Below are 16,508 nucleotides of genomic sequence, written 5' to 3' on the forward strand. Positions count from 1 at the left end.
AATTGTTACGACTGTCACACCAAGTGATCAAGAAGTTGACGTTGAGCACTGACACATGTTGTAAAGCGATGCTCCACAGACATGAAAATACTACACTCTGAATTTCGTCTGGACCTACCACATTTCATGTTTTCGGGAATCATTGGTGTTACCTCGTAGATCGTTGATTGAAGTTTTCAAAGCGGTTTAAAGCACGGATGTCTTAAGATGGCCTGAAAGTCATTGTCATGAGAGCCCAGAAGCGGGAATTTTTTTATTTAATTAAATTTCGAGACTCTTCCCGATTGTAAAAATACACACTTCATACATAGTACCTCACCATATTCGTGTTCAGACGTCTTTCTATAGCAGATGCGGCGCGTGAATGCCTACCTGTCACAATACTGCCAAACACAAAACCTCGCTTACAGTGTCTCGTTATTTAATTCTGGAGCCACTACTTCCATAGCAACTCGTTTTTGTAATATCCTTGAGGAAAATACCGACTGTAGAATGAACAGGGGTTCATTGCAGACGATCTCTCTGCTGTTACAAGAAGATTACGTGTATATACTTATGTTTTTAGCCCATTTCATGTTGTAAACTTGTTTCTGTGACTGCATACTTTAACGGATTCACGTCGTAAAATACCAAAAACGAAAAAGTTTAATTGCAGTCGTAAACTTTAGTGTAATCAACAGAATCAAGTTACTGGAAGTCGTAAAAATGAAGCAATTGTTACGATGAAACGAAGTGATGTCGATGTCGTAAATAGTTAAAATAGCGGTTACATTTTAATTAGTAAGTGCAACCTTTCGGAATTGTTTTTTGTCTGCTGATAAATGTAAATGCTGTAATAATGAAAAATTCCTTACGTCTAGTGAGGACATAAGTTTGAGGAAAGGACTATCCAGAAAAATTTTAGTGAAATGTCAAGTGTGTAAAATAACGAAACGTACCATAGCTCTAGTAATATGCTCAAAATACAGTGAAGTGAATATTCGCCTTGCTCGCCTTGCTCGCGAAATTTCACCCATGGAAATTAATATAGTTCATTCCACTCCGCCCTGTGCCACTCTCTCTAACAGTGACTGTGTTCGTGCCACAAATAGTGTCCGTCGACATTGCCGGAACTGCCGTCAAGTCGCAAATGATTTTGTACCAGTGTCAGTTCACGTTGCACGAGACAGTCGCTCTTGTCGTCAGCAGAACAATGAACTTTTTGTGGACTTTGACATTAACGGCAAACTGATACCATTCCAGCTCGATACCGGGGCTGCAGTTTCACTGATCAATCAATACACTTACAAACCTCTGGGCACACCTCCGTTGCGTGCCGCCACTGTTAAGTTAACTAGGTATTCAGGTCACGATATCCCTGTGTTAGGACAGTGCACCCTTCTTGCATCATTCAAGGGACAAACAAAACTTGTGTCATTTTACGTCCTTCGTTCTTCTTCTGCAGTGAACTTGTTTGGTTTCAATTTATTTCAGTTGCTTAACTTGTCTATAGTAAATCAGGTCCTAGCAGTGAACCAGACTGTGCCTTCAGACAGTGTTTCTCCTCTATGTGTAGAATTTGCGGACTTTTTGCACCGGTCCTCAGTTGCGCTAAGAACTATAAAGCACATTTGGAACTGAAAATAAACGCGCAACCGAAATTTTTCAGAGCGCGCAATGTTCCCCATGCATTGCGTGATGAGGTCGCAAAAACATTACACGATTTGGAATCACAGGGTGTAATTGAACGTGTGCAGGCTTCTCTCAGGGCATCACCCTTAGTAATTTTGCCAAAACCTTCCGGAAAATTGAGACTTTGTGTGGACTTCAAGGCAACAGTGAATCCACAACTAGTGACTGCAACTTTTCCTTTACCCCGCCCGGAAGATCTTTTTGACAAACTGTGCCCAGGTAAATATTTTTCGAAGTTGGACCTAGCAGATGTATACTTGCAAATACCGGTGGACGAAGAATCCCAGCGCGTTTTGGTGGTTAACACGCATCTTGGTTTGTATCGATTCAGACGACTGCCATTCAGGTGTGCATCCACCCCTGCATTGTTTCAGCAATATCTACAAACTGTTTGTGCGTCGGTCCCTACTGCAGCAAACTATCTGGACGATAATGTGATCTCCGGAAAGACGGAAGAAGAACATTTAGCCAATCTCAGAACATTATTTCATGTCTTGCGACAAAATGGTCTCCGCTTGCGGAAGGGCAAATGTGTGTTTTTTGCTCGTGAGTTGCCCTACCTGGGACATGTACTCAATGCCCAAGGCATACATCCCAGTCCCGAGCACCTCCGTGCCATACAAGACTTGCCTTCGCCGCAGAATTAGAAGCAGCTACAGAGTGTGCTGGGAAAAATCTACTATTACCACCGATATGTTCCGCATGCCTCTTCCATTTCAGCTCCGCTTCATCGCTTACGCCGTAAAGGTGTTCCGTTCGTCTGGACGACGGAATGCGAACGCGCCTTTCGCCAGTTGAAATCGGCGTTGCTTTCCACTACTTGCCTTACGCCATTCTATCCCCAGAAGCCCCTTTTGTTGATGGTGGATGCATCGGATTTCGAGATCGGTGCTGTGCTTGCGCACCAAGATGGTTCGCAAGATCGCCCTATTGCCTTTGCGTCCAAATTGCTCTCGTCTGCGCAAAGAAGTTATTCACAGATCGAGAAAGAAGCACTGGCTCTCGTATTTGGTGTTACAAAGTTTCATGATGGTCGTCACTTTACCATCATCACAGACCACAAACCTTTGACATCGCTTTTTCATCCGACCAAGCCTGTACCTCCACGTACAGCGCAGAATTCATTCGCTGGTCTATTTTCCTCTCGCAGTACCGCTACGATATCTTGTATCGGTCCACTGCTAAGCACGGAAACGCCGATGCGCTGTCCCGTTTGCCTGTTGCTGAGGATAGAGCATTAGATTCCTCCGAACTTGCTTGTATGTTCATTAATTCGGAAACCGATGACGTGGTCGAATCGTTTCCGATTGATTTTCGTTGTGTAGCTACAGCCACAGCTGCCGACCCTGTCCTTGCTACCGTTCTGAGTTTTGTTGCTACGCAATGGCCCTTGTCAAAATCATGGATTGGGGACCCGTTGGTTCGCCGATTTTTTGCTCACCAGTAGAGACTTTTTTTACGACGTGGTGTTTTGCTGTTGCGTTCAGATAATGATCAGTCCAGGGTCGTGGTCCCACGTTCGTTACAGTCCTCTGTCTTACAGCTTCTCCACCAAGGACATTGGGGTATAGTGAGAACGAAACAACTTGCTCGTCAGCACCGTATTTGGTTCGGTATCGATGCCGCGATTACGAATATGTGCTCTTTTTGCATGGTGTGTGCCGAACAACAATCAGCACCGCCGCGGAAATTCTTTGCATGGCCAAAAGGCACTTCCCCTTGGCAACGCTTACACATCGATTTTGCTGGTCCATTCTGGAATGCTCGATGGTTGGTTGTGGTAGATTCATTCAGTAATTTTCCTTTTGTTGTCCAGATGTCTTCCACGACGTCATCTGCCACCATCCAAGCGTTATCTGTTATCTTTTGCATCGAAGGTCTTCCACAGACTATTGTTTCCGACAATGGCCCACAATTCATGTCCACAGAATTTCAGTCATTCTGCAAGGCCAATGGTAGTCAACATCTGACGTCCGCGCCGTTTTCGCCACAGTCAAACGGTGCCGCTGAACGATTCTTCAGGACTTTCAAGTCACAGATGTTGAAGTTGAAAGAGTCGCATTCTCGGGAGAACGCGTTCTTGCTCTTTTTGTCCTCGTATCGCTCTCAGCCCCGAGATGGTCGCTCGCCGGCTGAGTTACTCCACGGTCGCCCTCATCGAACCTTGATGTCTTTGCTACATCCGCCGCATCAGGTTCCTGTGCAGCGGCAGACACCTGCTTTTGCCCCAGGCGACGTTGTCTACTACAGCCACTATCGAGGTTCACGGCGTTGACTCGAAGGGCGCATTCTTCGCTGCCTCGGCCGCGCTATGTATCTGGTTTTGGGGGCCTCTGGTGAGGTGCGTCGGCATCTCAATCAGCTGCGCCTCTGTCGTCGCACGGGATCTGCCGCTCCCCGTCTGCTTTCAGCGACGGTGCCGTCCGGTCAGCGCCCTGGGGACCCATCTACTGGCTCGCCTCATCCCCAGGTGTTACCGACGATGCCTTCCATTTTGCCCCATGGCGACGAGCCGCCGCCGCCGCCGCCGCCGCCTGTTCTCCCGCCGGCGACGGCCGCAGTGGACGCGTCGCTGCAACCGTTGGGCGCCTCCCTGGGTCACGCGCCGCCTATCGCTTCCTGGGACCAGTTGTCTTCTGACATGGAACTCTTGCCCGCTCCGGACCTTATGTTGTCGTCGCCCGTCGGGTGCCCCGGCCCGATGGAATACGAACTTTCGGCCCCTCCTGTCTCTCTGCGGGCGCATACACCGCATGTTGTCGTGCACCCTGGAGCAGGTTTTCAGGCGTTTCCTAGCTCCCCGCGGTCCGAATGGCAGGGTGCGGGTGGCACAGCCTCGCCTGTTGTTAGGCTTCCCACCTCGTCGCTTACGTCAACATCGGGTCCTCCCCACGGCGGGCGGAAGCCTTATGCCACAACCGTACGCCGATTTGCGGGGGAGGAATGTGGTGTCACCGCCAGACACCACACTTGCTAGGTGGTAGCCTTTAAATCGGCCGCGGTCCGTTAGTATACGTCGGACCCGTGTGTCGCCACTATCAGTGATTTCAGACCGAGCACCGCCACACAGCAGGTACAGAGAGACTTCCTAGCACTCGCCCCAGTTGTACAACCGTCTTTGCTAGCGATGGTTCACTGAAAAAATTCGCTCTCATTTGACGAGACGATAGTTAGCATAGCCTTCAGCTACGTCATTTGCTACGACCTAGCATTACCAGTTACTATTGATACTGAATCATGTACCGTCAAGAGCGACGTTCACCATTAATGGATTATAAGCCTGCGTGAGCTAAAACGCGTGCCTTTCGGCTTCCTCTAGTAACACGATGTTGGCTCTCCTGCCAACCACAACATTATCTAACACTCTTCTGACGATACATATGGCTTCTGACAACTTTCTCTGGTGAAATACATGGGTTCTGACAACTTTTGTTCACCCCTTACATATGGGTTGCATTGTGGGTTCATCACTGGGATACATTGTCCAGCTCTCAGTCACAGATTGGGTTTCTCTTAGTCTTGTATTGGGTTCTTTCATATTTTCGTGTCTGTAAAATACCGTGCGTCTAAGTGTCCTTTCTTAATATTTACATCCTAACTTAACATACATATACTTACTCTAGTCTACAATTCTTGGCTCTCAGATCCGAAAGGAAGACTTTACTAAGAATGTTCCAAAACGTAACAGTCCTAAGATTTTTTTTTCTCATTTAGAAAAAAACCTATTTTCCGAGACAAATTCGTACTCACTGAAATTCGACATTTTCTTAACAGTAGTTACTTATGGCATTAACTACTTCAGCAAAAAATGAATTAACCTTCTCCAAAAAAAAAAAAAATAAATACCAGTAGCACACAAATTGGCACTACAACTTTAGTCTATTTTCCAAAGTTCATCTTAGGCAATAAGCAAGTTCCTGTTGAAAACATTGTTTATTTTAAAAATGTACACACATCTGCTCTATAAATTTTTCCATTCAGCAAAAATATTTCCTCTACAGTAACTATTTGAGCTTCACGACTTCACATAGAATAATCTGTTATACTCAAAAAGAATAAAAAATTATTAAACACAGGTTAAAATCATTTCTGCTAACTTCTGCAGCTCTGCAAGAACGGCATATACCTATTACATAGTTGTTCTTGTTGTGGTCTTCAGTCCTGAGACTGGTTTGATGCAGCTCTATATGCCGCTCTATCCTGTGCAAGCTTCTTCATCTCCCAGTACGTACTGCAGCCTTCATACTTCTGAATCTGCTTAGTGTATTCATCTCTTGGTCTCCCTCTACGATTTTTACCCTCCACACTGCCCTCCAATACTAAATTGGTGATCCCTTGATGCCTCAAACATGTCCTACCAACCGATCCCTTCTTCTGGTCAAGATGTGCCACAAACTCCTCTTCTCCCCAATCCTATTCAATACCTCCTCATTAGTTACGTGATCTACCCATCTAATCTTCAGCATTCTTCTGTAGCACCACATTTCGAAAGCTTCTATTCTCTTCTTATACAAACTATTTATCGTCCATGTTTCACTTCCATACATGGCTACACTTCATACAAATACTTTCAGAAACGACTTCCTGACACTTCAATCTATACTCTATGTTAACAAATTTCTCTTCTTTAGAAACGCTTTCCTTGGCATTGCCAGTCTATATTTTACATCCTCTCTACATCGACCATCATCGTTATTTTGCTCCCCAAACAACAAAACTCCTTTACTACTTTAAGTGTCTCATTTCCTAATCTAATTCCCTCAGCATCACCCGACTTAATTCGACTACATTCCATTATCCTCGTTTTGCTTTTGTTGATGTTCATCTTATATCCTCCTTTCAAGACACTGGCCACTCCGTTCAGCTGCTCTTTCAAGTCCTTTGCTGTCTCTGACAGAATTACAATGTCATCGGCGAACCTTAAAATTTTCTATTTCTTCTCCATGGATTTTAATACCTACTCCGAATTTTTCTGTTGTTTCCTTCATTGCTTGCTCAATATACAGATTGAATAACATTGGGGAGAGGTTACAAAGCTGTCTCACTCCCTGCCCAACCACTTCTTCCCTTTCATGTCCCTCGACTCTTATAACTGCCATTTATTTTCTGTACAAATTGTAAATAGCCTTTCGCTCCCTGTATTTTACCCCTGCGACCTTCAGAATTGTAAAGAGAGTATTCCAGTCAACATTGTCAAAAGCTTTCTCTAAGTCTACAAATGCTAGAAACGTAGGTTTGCCTTTTCTTAATCTAGCTTCTAAAATAAGACGTAGGGTCAGTATTGCCTCCGTGTTCCCATATTTCTACGGAATCCAAATTGACCTTCCCCGAGGTCGGCTTCTACCAGTTTTTCCATTCGTCTGTAAAGAATTCGCATTAGTATTTTGCAGCCGTGACTTAGCAAACTGATACTTCAGAAATTTTCACATCTGTGAACGCCTGATTTCTTTGGGATTGGAATTATTATATTCATCTTGAAGTATGAGGGTATTTCGCCTGCCTCATACATTTTGCTCACCAGATGGTAGAGTTTTTCAGGACTGGCTCTCCCAAGGCTGTCAGTAGTTCTAATGGAATGTTGTCTGTTCCCGGGGCCTTGTTTCGACTTAGGTCTTTCAGTGCTCTATCAAACTCATCACGCAGTATCTCCCATTTCATCTCCATCTACATCATCTTCCATTTATATAACATTGCCCTCAAGTACGTCGCCCTTGTATAGACCCTCTATATACTCCTTCCACCTTTCTGCTTTCCCTTCTTTGCTTAGAACTGGGTTTCCATGTGAGCTATTGATATTCATACAAGTGGTTCTCTTTTCTCCAAAGGTCTCTTTAATTTTCCTGTAGGCAGTATCTGTCTTTCCCCTAGTGAGATAAGCCTCTACATCCCTACATTTGTCCTCTAGCCATCCCTGCTTAGCCATTTTGCACTTCCTGTCGATCTCATTTTTGAGACGTTTGTATTCCTTTTTGCCTGCTTCATTTACTGCGTTTTTGTATTTTCTCCTTTCGCCAATTAAATTCAATATTTTTTTCTGTCACCCAAGGATTTCTACTAGCCCTCATCTTTTTACCTACTTGATCCTCTGCTGCCTTCACTACTTCATCCCTCAAAGCTACCCATTCTTCTTCTACTGTATTTCTTTCCCTCACTCTTGTCAATTGTTTCCTTATGCTCTCCCTGAAACTCTGTACAATCTCTGGTTCAGTCAGTTTATCGAGGTCCCATCTCCTTAAATTCCCACCTTTTTGCACTTTCGTCAGTTTTAATCTGCAGTTCATAACGAATAGATTGTGGTCAGAGTCCACATCTGCCCCTGGAAATGTCTTACAATTTAAAACCTGGTTCCTAAATCTCTGTCTTTCCATTATACAATCTGTCTGAAACCTGTCAGTATCTCCAGGCTTTTTCCATGTATACAGCCTTCTTTTATGATTCTTGAACCATGTGTTAGCTATGATTAAATTGTGCTCTGTGCAAAATTCCACCAGGCGGCTTCCTCTTTCATTTATTACCCCCAATCCATATTCACCTACCACGTTTCCTTCCCTTCCTTTTCCTACTATCGAATTCTAGTCACCCACGACTATTAAATTTTCGTCTCCATTCACTATCTGAATGATTTCTTTTATCTCATCATACATTTCTTCAATTTCTTCGTCATCTGCAGAGCTAGTTGGCATATAAACTTTTACTACTGTAGTAGGCATGGGCGCCGTGTCTATCTTGGCCACAATAATGCGTTCACTTTGCTGTTTGTAGTAGCTTACCGGCTTTCCTACTGTTTTATTCATTATTAAATCTACTCCTGCATTACCCCTATTTGATTTTATATTTATAACCCTGTATTCACCTGACCAAAAGTCTTGCTCCTCGTGCCAACGAACTTCACTAATTCCCACTATATCCAACTTTAACCTATCCATTTCCCTTTTTAAATTTTCTAACCTACCTGCCCGATTAAGGGATCTGACATTCCACGCTCCGATCCGTAGAACGCCAGTTTTCTTTCTCCTGATAATGACATCCTCCTGAGTAGTCCCCGCCCGGAGATCCGAATGGGGGACTATTTTACCTCCGAAATATTTTACCCAAGAAGACGCCATCATCATTTATCCATAGAGTAAAGCTGCATGCCCTCGGAAAAAATTACGGTCGTAGTTTCCCCTTGCCTTCAGCTATTACATAGAGAATACAAAAATTATTGAAATTACTGAAAATTACTTGTGCCTAGTCCAGACACTCCAACCACGTGACATACATATTATACAAAGCAAAAGCCATAATCCTGAAAACCCTGACAATTACTCACCCAGTTTCTATGGCTTGCAATTACACATCTTATACAAAATTCCTTTACGCGTTTAGCAGGCAACTTTCTCCTGCCTCTAACACAAACATCTCACCACAACATTTTGACCTGTTTAAAAAAACTTCGGAAAACTAATCACATTACTGTTTTCCTTTTCATACCACATTCCACATATATTCCATTCCACATATATTGTGGTTGGTTTCCTCTTAGTCGTTTTCCTCACACCCATTACTATTTTTAAAAAAATCTTCCTTTACTAACTCTACTGTAACACTGAGTACGTTATTTACAAGAACAGGGAAGAAGGAAAGACGTTAGCAAAAGTACTGAACGATGAAGAGTGAGATTAACAACTGGAAATAAAATGGAAGTAGTATTGCCAACAACTCGGGATGCTTGGTGTTCGTCAAACATCTGATGATGCAAAGAATGTGTCTCCACTGAGGCCTCCTAATTGCTACTGTCTCCATCTTCCTTCAGTATGTTTTTAGTCAAAATTCGTGCATTACGCCACCCCCTTTTCTCAGAAGGACCTACTTCCTTAATTTCTCCATATTCATTCTCCTCCTCAATATATTCTGCTGTTGGGCAATACCATTTTTCTCCTGGAATATGTACTGCTTTTTGCCAACGAAAGAAATAGCTATTTGCCTTTCATTTACTGTAATAACCACTTCATTAGTTCCAAAGTTTACCATCCTTCGTATTTTTGCAAGAAATCGGAACCAACCAGCATTTCTACAGTTAGTCCATCGATTTTTAAAAAGTTTTGTTCTACCTGCACCCCACCTATACCAAAAGGTAGCATTATTTCCTGCTTAATTACTTTTTTGCTTCTCCCAGTGGCCACAATAATATTTAATCCACTCATTGGCTTTATAACCACTTCTTTAATTCCAGGGAGAGCATTTACAAAGTTCTGGAATACTGCACACACATCTGAACCACTATCTAATAGACAAGAAACCTTTCCCTTGAACACCGTTACTTCAATCATGGTTTCTTCTGGATATCTTTCTTTAAACTCAGACTCACACTCTTCTAATAAGAAGGCAAATCAATAGTGAAAGTGGTTGTACTTAGAATTACTATTACACTCGAGCGCATATCCATTTGACACTATTTGATCATTCACAAACTCACCGCGATATACAAGTCCAATACTCCACCTCGTTAACTACGCGAAAAGTTAAGAGTTCACACCAGGCGCGCGGCTGCTCACCTCTCAGAGACTAAGTCCCGCGATACCACACAACGCGAAATTTTCTAAGTCGTTTCACTTCCTAGCTACCTAAAGACCGACCGTACGCTTTCGCGTCTCCACCAGCACTGTCCACTTTGGTGTCTCCAGCTAAACTGTCCGCTTTCGTGTCTGGACCAGCACTGCCCCTCTGCCCGTCCCCGGCAGCGTTTCCCGCGCGCCGAACGTCTTCACTCACCTGACTAGGGCAGTTCCCTTTCCTGAAGCCGTCCATCTGATTGGCTACGGGTTATTTTACATTATTTTACATTTTAACATACTTAATAATCAAAGCTTGACCACTTTCACGTTCTAAATAAAGTAACAATAATATCCATTACACAATAAACGTTAACTTCTTTTACATAAAACCAGTAAAATTTCCTTCTTCACTTTGAATGTCACGGCCAGTAGCCTTGCACCAATGTGCTTTTTGCTAAGTAAATAAAGAGCAAAAGTAACTGTTATGCACTAAACTTTACAACAAATATTCATTACCTAATTACTGAATAACGTGTCATGCTGTCATCGTTCAACGTTTTTTTGTGTGGAGGAATTGTTACCTAATCACTCAATAACGTGTCATGGTGTCATCGTTCAATGTGTTTTGTGTGGAGGAATTGATGATCTGATGCTTACCTGGAAATATTGATAATTTAAGTTTACTATGTCCTTTAAACAAATGAAGTTACAAAATTTATATTTACAACATCTGTCATTTTAATGATGCGCTTTTACATGAAATGTCGACCGTTAAGATCTACCATAGCGTTCAGATTTTAGCAATCAGGTCTTTGTTACAAAACTTGTTATTTTCACTTTAACAGTAAATCCTTAACTATTACAGATATTATCAATATTCAAATTTTATTGAGATCATCATAAAATTTTATGAAGGGGTATAAGATTAAAATTACTGTGGCTCCATTCCCTGAATTACTACGGAATAAAATAATTTTCATGAATGTTGGCCTTTATGGCTGATCTTAGGTCCACCATATTTAACACTGCTACGTCTCCCTGGCCACAAACAGCTTCTACGGGGTTTCCCTATGAAATAGGTTCTCATCTGTCTCACTTGCACACTAAGGTGCTTAGGCCTCATTCAGCGCAATAGACACCTGTGAATTTCCCCATCTGGTGGGGAAGCTGTGCTCTTTGTGGCACATGGTCTTGGACTCCTGGACGACAGAGTTCGCTTCTCAATTCCTGAAGGCTGACTCTTCGGGCCATATACTTAAATGAGGGTGAAATGCTCGTTAACTTACATAATCCAGTAGCCGAACTTCTCGGTGTAGGCCTCCCAGTCAACAATGCCCCAACATTATTTGATTTTACGAGTTGTTCCCTAAATACATAGATGATTTGGCGGGCTCGTTGGCCAGCAATGTGCGGTTTTTTGCTGATGTTGCGTGATGCCATGATGTACAGTAAGGTGTCGAAGTTGAGTGACTGTAGGAAGATGCAAGACGCTCTGGACCAACGTTGTAGTTGGTTCGATTAATGACAGTTAGCTATAAATATGAAAAACTTTAAGTTAATGAGGATGAGTAGGAAGAACAAACCTGTACTGCTCGAAGCAACATCAGTAGTCTCCTAATTGACACAGTCAACACGCTTAAATATCTGGAGGGGGGGGAGGGGGTAACGTTGCAAAGCGATTTGAAATTAACGAGCAGGTGATAACTGTGGAAGGGAAGGCGAATGGTCGACTTCGGTTCACTACGGAAAGAAAGAATGGTTTATCTTTAAAGGAGACAGTACATAGTACGCTGGTGCAACCTTATCTTGCGTACTGCTCCAGTGTTTGAGATCTTACCTGGTCGGCCTGGAGGAAGACATCGAAACAGTTCAGATTCGCTCTGCTAGAGTTGTTACCGGTGGGTTCGAACAACACGTGTTACGGAGATGTTTCGGGAACTCAAATGGGAATCCCTGGATGGAAAGCGACGTTCTTTTACAGAAACACTACTGAGAAAATTTAGAGAACCGGCATTTGAAGCTGACTGCCACAGGATTCTACTGCCGCCAGTATACACTGCGAATAAGGACCACGAAGATAAGATATGAGAAATTAGGGCACATACGGAGGCATATAGACTGTCATTGTTTCCTCTCTCTATTTGGGAGTGGAACAGGAAAGGAAATGACTAGTGGTGGTAGAGGATACCCTCCGCCGCAGAACATACGGTGGCTTGAGGAGTATGTATGCAGATGTCGATGTAGAATATCAGCCTCGCATCTGCCAGCCTCACGGTTACTTTTGTGTCGTCTTACCACATAAATCACTCTGCACACATTCTGACAGAGATTTCACGAATCTACCTGAGGATACAATATGTGTATGGATGCGCAATATATTGAATTTTTTATGTCGAGGGTCAACTGCCAAGCCCCGGTCCGATAGTCGATCCTTCGCAGATTTTCCTGTATGTTTCTACTATTTTCTAGCGTAATGATGGTATACAACTGACAATTTAAATTATTTTTCAGTTTTCTCATAATGTCTCTGTTCTTTATCTATACTACTAGATAAAGAAAATACTTGCTTAACGTTGTTACCAAAATTCTCATAAGTTCTTAAGCACTTTACTTCAAACTTTAGATTTGGAGACATAGGCTATATATTTTTAATAAATATGGTATATAAATAAATATATAATATAAAGGCTATTAGGGTATAAGTAGAGATGTTGTGATCATTAGTTCCTTAATATGTACCTTCCTCTGTGTATTAGCTGTTTTCTCTGCCCCTGACAGTCTTGCCGCAAACAGATCACACAATTTACTACCTGATATCTTCTGGACGTTCATAACTGCACCACTAAGTGGAATACGCCTTTCAGAATAGCCCGACATCATGTATACTGCGGGAATGTGACTAAATTAGTTCAGATTCTGAGAAGACCCTATAATTAACATTTAATCAGACATAATTTTTAAAATAACATTGTACACGTTTTGTGTTGAAACGGAATACGGGAGAGCAAACGCTGTGCTGCGTAGCGCTGTGCTGCGAAAACGTGTCCCTTCTCATAGGTCGTTTTAACTACGATTACAGGCCATTTAAACTACTACAAGAATGGTTTAGCCGAAATATATTTTCTCTCTATATACAAAATTTTGAACAAAAATCGTATACACAACAATGTACTCTAGCGGTTCTGGCGCTGCAGTCCGGACCCGCGGGACTGCTACGGTCGCAGGTTCGAATCCTGCCTCGGGCATGGGTGTGTGTGATGTCCTTAGGTTAGTTAGGTTTAAGTCGTTCTAAGTTCTAGGGGACTTATGACCTAAGATGTTGAGTCCCATAGTGCTCAGAGCCATTTGAACCACAACAATGTACTGTTTCGTTATCATCCTACTAGTTGGTTGTAGCAGAAAACAGGAAAGTAGTAGTAAAGGTTTATCGGCTCATGTTTAGATTACTACAGCAAAATCTGTATCTTTCGAAACTTTGAATCCTACCCATATGCAACTTAAATCGATGCAAAGTACTGTCGTTGAAACTACTATCCTCACTGATCTAGCAGCTGGAAATGTCTCTCTCATACCCTATGTATGAATGATCCCATTCCATTTGCCCATTCATTTTAAGTGACTTCACTTACAAGTCAAGGTTCAGTTTGCAAAAACAATAAACAAGGCAGTAGGTGCAAAATTAAATTTCGTAACAAAATCGGCAGAAGAACGAAACTCATGGCGATGTATTAAAGCGTGTTCCATCTTCTTGTCACAGAGCCAGCACCCAGCATTATGCTTGAAATAGCTACAGGTATGTAACTTCCTGTACGTCATCTGAAGATAAGCCTGAAAAGGCTAGAAACCGGTTAGTGGAATGAATAAATTACTACTTATAAAAAGAGACTTCTTGTAGTTTTATGCATTTACATAGAATAGACACGGCTGAAGGTCAGAGAGAGGTTGTAAGAGGAGACAGATAGAGACTGGGGAGAAGGAAATGGACATAGAGGTGGGGACGGAGGAGGTGGACAAAGAGAGGGGTAGATAGACAGAAGAGAAAGGCGGAAAAGGTGGACAGAAAGAGGGGATGGATATGGAGAGGGGAGACTGAGCAGAAGAAGACAGAGACACGTATACAACTCAAATACACATATAGCAACATCGAAAAAAAAATGATGGGTTCGCTAGAGTAGTGATAAACTTGTTTTGCCTCATATGTTGCCCGAAAACTTGTGTATTCGAATTAATCCCTAATAGAAGGAGGCCAACAGAACATTAGCTCTGTTTATGGTCCAGAGTTCAGGTACGTTGGCATAGCCATTAATGACCAGCTTCAGAGTATAACAAACAGTCTCTAGTGTTTGTTATACTAGAGACTGCATCACCTACGCAGACGATCTGCTAATTATAGCATCTGCAAACAAAAGGGTTAAATTAGAGATATATACACATACATTAAGGTATTTCTTTAAAGAGTAAGCAACTGGCGCGTAGAAAACAAAGACAACACCTCACAAAATTTTATATCCTACTAAAAGAACATTATCAAGATCAAGAAATCCCACACTCAGAATAAATGATAAACCTTCTAAAAGAATTAACACTGACGAAAGGCAAAACTTTCATGCACATGTAGAAATCTTCTGCCAGAGAGACATCAGAATTCTAAATAAAGTAGCAACAACTGTCCAAACATGTATCCAGCTGCCACGGGGTGCGGTAAGAATGCGCCAGAACGCAATCTTACGTTCTGTTGTTGGATACAGGTTGAGCAACTGAGTTCACAGAGCCAGAAATGTAAGGACAACACAGGCTCTATGGCGAGCAAAATGAAGTGAACTCCTGCGCCGGAAAGGCGCGTATAGAACAACGACGACTGAGGCACTGCTGGTGATATTAGGTTTGCTACCTGTATACCTAGCAATAAGACAGAGAGGTGCACAATATTGGCTCGCACACCACCTGTCGGGGCATGGTACGTATCCCAGCCACTTACTAAAATACGACAGCGCACCACAGATAGTGAATGTGAAGCAACAGGTACCCCAGATCACATCGTCTGGGAGTTGCCGTTAGATAAGATGTTACAGACCAGCATACGAACACATTCGCAAATGCAGCAGTCCGTAATACAATAAGGAATGAGGAACTGTGGCACAAGCAGAACTCGCTTACAAAAAAGATTTCAGCTTGTGAACTGCAAGCCTACATGGCTGAGAGAGAACCAAGAAGAAGCCTTACATCACGATAACAAGACACGACACGGCAGAACACCCACCTACAACAGCCTTCTGAAAGCAGTGAGGAGACGAACCTAAGGGAGGACCAGGAAGGACTTCCTGAGACCTTGACAGATGTCTCCCAATCCCTACACCTTGGATGGCACAGCAGCACAGCCCCTGTGAATTCTGAGTTGTACCACAGTGCGCCCGGGGCTAACCATCCAGACAAGTGAGAGAGACAGCCTGGTTGTAATACCAAGTACAGTAGCCTTGTGTAGTGCTGTGTAGTATAGCGTTGTATAGTATAGCCCATAATCATAAATTACAAATTGCGTGATCTGCCTATGCCGCTTAGTGTAATAGACCAGTAGTATGTGACTTCCGCATCCCGGATGCACAGATATATGTGTGCCAGATGGCCAAACGGTAGTATGCAAACTTTTCATTAGCCATTATTATTATTATTATTTTGTTTTAATTAGTTATTCTTTGTAGATTCATCTCCCCCTTAAATAGCATAGTATTTAGTTATTACTAATACATCTGAATTTACGCTAAAATAATATGTACGTCACTCAACGCAATTCATGTGCAATATTCGGTCTATTCTTTCACGTAGATAACAAGACTCAAAATAAAATAAAACAAAATAAAATAAAGAACCACTGACTCCACCATCCGTTTGAAGCTTTCCATGAAAACGTTAAGATTCTCGTGCTTAACACTACTGAGTCAGATTACGAACATTTTTTCCCCTTTCACAGAAATTTAACCTCTTCCATAAACTCGTCGCCTACCTCTCCCTACCGTGCTCCAATCCTGTGACTCTCGCACGCTAATTAGCTTCGGGCGCGAAGTACGACTTCCAGTCTTCGTCACGGTCCTGGCGGTCGACAGAAAAGCAGTTGTTTTGGGAGCTGGTTTACACCCTGTCACGCGCACACACACACACACACACACACACACACACACACACAACAGACAGAAAGAGGGGCAGAGAGAGAGAGAGAGAGAGAGAGAGAGAGACAGAGTCGTGAAATAAGCACAACGGCTGGGTTTGGGCGACAGGCCGTACGTTATCGACCCCCGCAGCGCC

This window comes from Schistocerca americana, chromosome 2, assembly GCF_021461395.2.
Source record: "Schistocerca americana isolate TAMUIC-IGC-003095 chromosome 2, iqSchAmer2.1, whole genome shotgun sequence".
In the NCBI taxonomy this organism is placed as follows: domain Eukaryota; kingdom Metazoa; phylum Arthropoda; class Insecta; order Orthoptera; family Acrididae; genus Schistocerca; species Schistocerca americana.